This window comes from Dioscorea cayenensis, chromosome 20 (genome assembly GCF_009730915.1).
Source record: "Dioscorea cayenensis subsp. rotundata cultivar TDr96_F1 chromosome 20, TDr96_F1_v2_PseudoChromosome.rev07_lg8_w22 25.fasta, whole genome shotgun sequence".
Taxonomy (NCBI): Eukaryota; Viridiplantae; Streptophyta; class Magnoliopsida; order Dioscoreales; family Dioscoreaceae; genus Dioscorea; species Dioscorea cayenensis.
The window spans coordinates 6,227,461-6,234,117 of NC_052490.1; positions in this window are offsets into that span (position 1 = coordinate 6,227,461).

The following is a 6,657-nucleotide window of genomic DNA, read 5'->3' on the forward strand; positions in this document are numbered from 1 at the left end:
CATTGAGCACTGAGTTTCAATGGGTTGTGGAGCACACACATCCACGTGAAAATCATATTGACCGTGTCTATAACTAAACCTTAATTTCCATAATCACAAGACCATCTGCATTTATACACAAGGGGGTTTAGTGAGGCTCAACAAAAGCAAAATAAACTAAAGTATATAAAGATAAAAGAATGAAATACAAGTCCAGATAACAAAAATAAAAGATAAACTCAGAAGGAGGATTGATAAGTGCTTGTGTGATATGGATGTGAAGCGTTCATTCCTTATGTTGAGCATTACTTTTCTCAGGTTTTTACACTAATATATGTGTTTTTATGTTACTTTTATGCAGGTAGGGTTGTGAGGCCAAGTATGAAGGAAAAAAGCCAATGTGGATTACAATGCACCGATTTTGGAGGAAATCTTGCTAAGTTTCAAACGCGAAGACATAGGTCGATGTGAGATGTTAGAGTGTGTGCCAACCTCCTCGTATTCGAGTTGGCACATCCATTTGAAGGGGCACAAAGGCAGTCACACTCGAGCATTTCGACTTATGCACATAGAACAAGAGCTTCACCAATGTGCCTATCATTGAAGATGCAAGTGATCCACGACGTGAACGTGTGCCCGTTTACGTTACTCCGATGAAAGTATGGATTCGGGAAGTTATTCAGGCCGGGCACTGTAGCAGCACTGTTCATAGTCGGCCGAGAAAACATGAGTTCAGAAGATCCACATGGGCATTTGGAAATTATCCACGCCCGTGCGGAAATTCCTTACGGGCGCGTGAAGCATCAACGCCCGCGTTGTCGCCCGATTCCAGCCCTATTTAAAAACCGAATCAGCCCCGATTTTAGTATTCTTTTCTCCATCTTTTCCCCAACTTGAGAGAGGGCTTCGGCTAAGGTTTCAAGAGGTATTGGCCAAGGTTTTGGAGAGGTTCTACGGCTCTGACATCGTCATTCCTTAGGAAGAAGGTTGGTAGGGGAGCTTCCGTCACGGCGTATCCTCTACCGGATGAGGGAATCCTTGGATGACGAGTAGAGGACTTTCCACAAGACCATCGACACGACTATCGAGGGGGTTTCTTTATGGATTTATTGCTTTTACATTCTATTTCTTTGATTGTATTTAGCTCCATGGACAGCTAAACCCCTAGTGGGTACTCGGGTATTGTACACCCTAGGATGTATTTGCTTCTTTGAACCTCTTTATTATGCTTTCAATAAATTGATGTTTATTGTGAGTTCCAACCTTGAATGCTTGATTGTATGAACATTTCCCCTAGAGTGACACTAGGGTTGGGAGTTCTTGTTGGTAACCTTGTGAGTGAGTGACACACCACGAGCGTTAGACAAAACTAGGTTGGAGAGGGTTGAGAGGGTGAGTCGAGATGTACAGAAGCGTCCCCTTTCCCCTCTGGTGTGATAGATTTTACCTTCGTTCCTCGAGTTCTTTGTGGCTATAATAGAGTGAATGGTCTAAGGGATGAACTTCCGCTGGGGCTTAGTTGCGCGTGCAACAGAGTGACGCGTTGAGGTGATCTTAGTATCTAGGGCTCAATTGTGGTTAAGGACCTTCCACCTGGACCAAAGGGTTAGGTCTATAATAAGGAAGAGATTTATCACTTGGAATCCCTAGAGTTCATTGCAACTCTATGCGAGTGTTGAGATCGTTCGATTTCTCCTCCGAGACATGTATAGAGTTAGGCATAGTTGACCTTAGATTTGGGACTATGTAATTAAGGATTTCCATGACTCACCATTGCATTGATTAGGAAGCATAATAGAGGGTTCTTGCACTTGAAACAATTATCCTAGGCGGAGCATTATCCGGGTACCCCATCTTTATCGATTGCCTTATCCCCTTCTTTACTTTTGCTCTCTTACTTGTTGCTTTTATTGTTGAGAATTGAATCATTATCACACTCATTATCATTGATATTTTGCATAGCTAAGAATCGAATTAAGTATTTTTATTCCCTACTCCCTGTGGATTCGATACCCGCTCATCCGGGATTATTACTTATACAAACCCGTGCACTTGCGGGATATACGCAAGAGAACTTGTCAAGGATCCTTTCTAAGAAGTACAATTCCAAACTAACATGTGAAAATGAAACATGAAAAATAAGAGCAAATAAAGTAAAGATACATCAAGCCTCAGTTGTAGGCTCGGTCGCCTTTATTGGTGCTATTGGTACTGGATCAACTAATGCTGGTGAGGGTGAAATCGCATCTCGCTCTAATAACTACTGTAAAATGTCGAGACGGGACATCACCTCAGTATGTTCTGCGGCCTATGTTGCGTGAACCTCAGCAATCTCAGTTAGTAGCACCCACACCGCAGTCTTGAGCCTCTCAAAATTATCATAGGCTCGAGAGCGAGATAGAATGTGCACTGGAGATGGCTCTTCTTGAGTGGGTGGTTCCTCGGTCTCCATCTGCGCTGGTTGCAACTCTTGCACAAGCTGATCATCCTAGGTAGCATTACATTCTCCCTCAGCTATCTCTGGTGGGGACATGTTCAGCACATACACCTCGTCTCTATATCTATGCACCATCCCCATCAATCTTATCATCTCTATGCCTAGGGGAGCAGTTATGATTGTCTTCTCGACCCATGAATAGCGTCCAATAAACCAATCCCGGTGATGAGTCTAGTAATGTGTGGGCCAGAGAAGAGGACACTAATCCAGGCATATTGTCCCTGGTGCCGTAAATACTTTGTCAGGATGTGTCCTTAGTGGAGTGTCACGCTCTGAACTATAGCCATTCACCGACCTACTTAGAATGGCATGAATATAACAATATGCAAGTCAGGAAAGACATGTGGCCTTGGACACCCCCGGCTGATACTGTCCTTGTCCGCACAGCGTTCTTATGCTCTCTACGGCGTCAAACTGCTGGCATATTCTATAGGAAGCAGCTCATAATCCTCTTTGCCGATGAATGCTTCGTCATAGAGCCCAAGTCAAATAAGGAACTGAGTCACTGATAAATGCTTGTGTGATAAGAATGCTTAGAGTTCTTTCGTTATGATGAGCATTACTTTTATCAGGTTTTAGCGCTAATACTTGTGCATTTGTGTTACTTTCATGCATATAGGGTTGTGATGCCGAATGTTAAAGAAAGAAGCCAATGTAGATCGTGAATGCACTATTTGGAGGACATCTTGAGAACGATCAAACACGAAGACATAAGTCGGGTTCTAGATGCGAGAATGTGTGCCAACCTCAATGTATTCAAGCTAGCACAATGGTTTGGAGGGGCACAAAGAGAGTCACATTAGAGTATCCCGGCTTATGCATTGATAGAAAGATTTTCACCAATGAGGCCAGTTATTGAAAAAGCAAAGCGATCTTTGAAGTAAATGTGTGCCCGTTGATGTTACCTCAATGAAAACACGGATTCGGGAGTGTTTCGGGCTGGTAATGTGTTAGGTACTGTAGCAAATTACTGTAGTAGGTATTGTTCACAACTGGCCGAAAAAGAGAATTCCAAAGAATCCACACGGGCGTATGGAAATTATTCACGCCCGTGCGGAAATTCAACAGGCCCGTGTGGCAAATCCACAAGGAGCGTGTGGAAATTATCCACGCCGGTGTAGAAATTCAGCAAGCCCGTCTGGCAAATCCACAGGGGCGTGTGGATACCAGATTCCAGCCCTATTTAAGCCGTGATTCAGCCCTGTTTTCAGGATTCTTTTCTCCATTCTTTCCTAACTTTGAGAGAGGGTTGCGGCTAGGGTTGTGAGAATTATTGCCATGGCTTTTGGAGAGGTTTTCTTGGCTTCGACATCGCGCTCCACTTGGAAGAAGGTTATTGGGAGAGCTTTCATAGGCATTGATCTGGCGAGATGTGTCCTAGGCCGGACAAAGGGACCTTTGGAGGAGACGAGGCTTCTCTACAAGACCATTGTCATGACTATCGAGGGTGTTTTCTATGGATTAATTTTTTAAATTTAATTTCATTGTTTATTGTAACGAGCTCCATGGAGAGTTGAACCCCTAGTGTGTACTTGGATTTGTGAACCCTAGGATGTATTTGTTTCATTAAACATTCTATTATGCTTTCATTAATTGATGTTTTATTTGAGTTCCAATTTTGAATGCTTGATTGATTGAATCCTCCCTTAGAGTGATACTAGGGTTGAGAGTTCATATTGGTAACCTTTGTGAGTTAGTGACACACCACGAGGGTTAAATAAAGCTAGATTGGAGAGGGTTGAGAGGTAACAGAGCGTCCCCTTTCCCCTCAGATGTGAATGGGCAAAGGGATGATCTTCTGCCGGGGCTTAGTTGAAGAGGCAACGGAGGGAAGTGTTGAAGTTATTTTATCACCAAGGGCATAATTGTGACTAGGGACCTCTCACCTGGACCAAAGGGTTAGGCCTACATCTAGGAAGTGCGTTAATCACTTGAAATCCCTAGAACTCAATGCAATTCTATCCGAGTGTGAGGTGTTGAGATTGTTCGATTTCTTCTCCGGGATATGGTATAGAGTTGGTCATAGTTGACCTCAGATTTGGCATCGTGTATTGAAGGATTGCCATGACTCATTAATGCATTAGTTAGGAGGCATAATAGTTGGTTTTGCACTTGAAACGATTGTCCTAGGTGGAACAATATCCGAGTACCCCATCTATATCGATTGCCTTATCTCTCACTTACTTGTGCTTTTCTTCTTGCTTCTTTTATTCTTGTTTACATTACATCTTGTCAACACAACCATTATTCATCTTCACTTGGTTAAAAAATAATTTTAAGTATTTTTACTCCCTACTCCTTATGGATACGATACCCACTTACTTGGGATTTTATTACTCGACAAACAAGTGCACTTGCGGGACATACACAAGGGGCATTGTCAATCACGCTCATGTTGTGGTACTGTCTGAAAGCTCTAAAATGAATAGCATCTATACTGTAAAAACTAGAATAAGAGTGATCAAACTTGAATGACGCTGTCACGCCCCAAACCCGGCTCACCAAACCCGATGCACCGACAAACGGCGGCAAACCTACAAGACCGAGACCCAGTAGGCGTGCAAGGCCTCAAAACCCGATTCTCAAAGCGGTGATCTATTAAAGTCCTGATCTGAAAAAAATTAAACAACAAATTATGAGCTTTTGACAACCCAGTAAGAACCCACTAAAAATTATAGGGATCATTTACAAAAAATCATAAATTATCAAAATCAAAATCAGAAATCAAATTTATTTCAGATAAACACAGATGTCAAAACCAAACATATAGGTCCCACAAACAACTATTGCCAAAACAAAATAACAGAACTCCTATATTTAGCCTCAGTGTCCCGAGCCAGAATTATCTGAACTTATATTTTTACCCTCGGTGACCCGAGCCAGATTTATGAGAAGCCATTATTCTTCACCTACGGAAAGCAGGTGGGAAACTATAGTTTTTATATCAGAGTACATGTCGACACGGTCAGTGTTTAACCCCTAGTGGCAGGGTTATTGCAAAGTTAGTTTGGGGACTATGAGTACTATGTCAAAATATTTCATATTCACATAATAATAAATTGTCAAATTCATATTTGGCAAAATGCAAGTAATTTGCATTCGCATGATCCCATTTTTATCATATCAAAATAAACCAATTATTTTAATCAGAAACTAACTAAAAGATATCTAAAATTCAGAATTGAAGTAACACATATTTAGATAAGATGTCTAAACTTTAGAACTTAAATAATCTTAATTTAAATAGATATTCAAACCTTTCAGATAATTCTAATCCAAAATAAAATATCAATAACTCAAAATTTCAAAAAATTTAAAGTAATTCCAAAATAATAATAAATAAATAATTCAAAATATAACTCAAAATAATCCATATTTTACTCAAAAATTCCAAAAGTTCACAAAACTAGAAATTTAAAGTATATACATATAATAGGATTTATATGTGGCATACTTACCTGATTAACGCCCAAAAATACTGCCAAACTTTACACCTTTGGCATGTCCTATATTTGGGAAGAGATCCTATTAGCTTTCAAATAACAAATCGACGCTAACAATCAATAGTATTAAAAGAAGAAGATTTTTGGAAAGGTACAATAGCAATTACACACTCTAAAAGCCATATCAATATTTCCAACATGATCAATGAGTACTAAAACTATCATAACTTCACATACACTTTTCTAAATCACAAAGATCAAAATTTTGGGAAACATAGACACCTAACACTATGATATATCCAAAATTCACACAACTTTGTGTACCACACAATTTATAACATTCAATTGAATATCAAACTATTTCTGCAGGCTTGTAATTCAGATGTATTCCTTTCAAATATGAATATCTGTCAATATAAATTTTCAAAAGCAATATTATTTTACATTTAGTTAGATAACTCAGTAATGCATCACTTTCTTATTTTATTCCATACCAAATTCAATATATAAGACCATGAGAAACACCAAACAAACTTTAGATTCTGCACAATAATATCATTGGCACAACTATGCTAATAATTCTATAACTTTTAAAATACTCATCTAAAAAATCTAAATTTTTTCAAGTATCTAAAAAACATCAAATTATATAAATGTTTTATATTACACTTCTCCAAATTCTAAGTACAATACCATCAAATTGTCTAAGCAATCTTTATGTTTTCTGCAGAAATACTA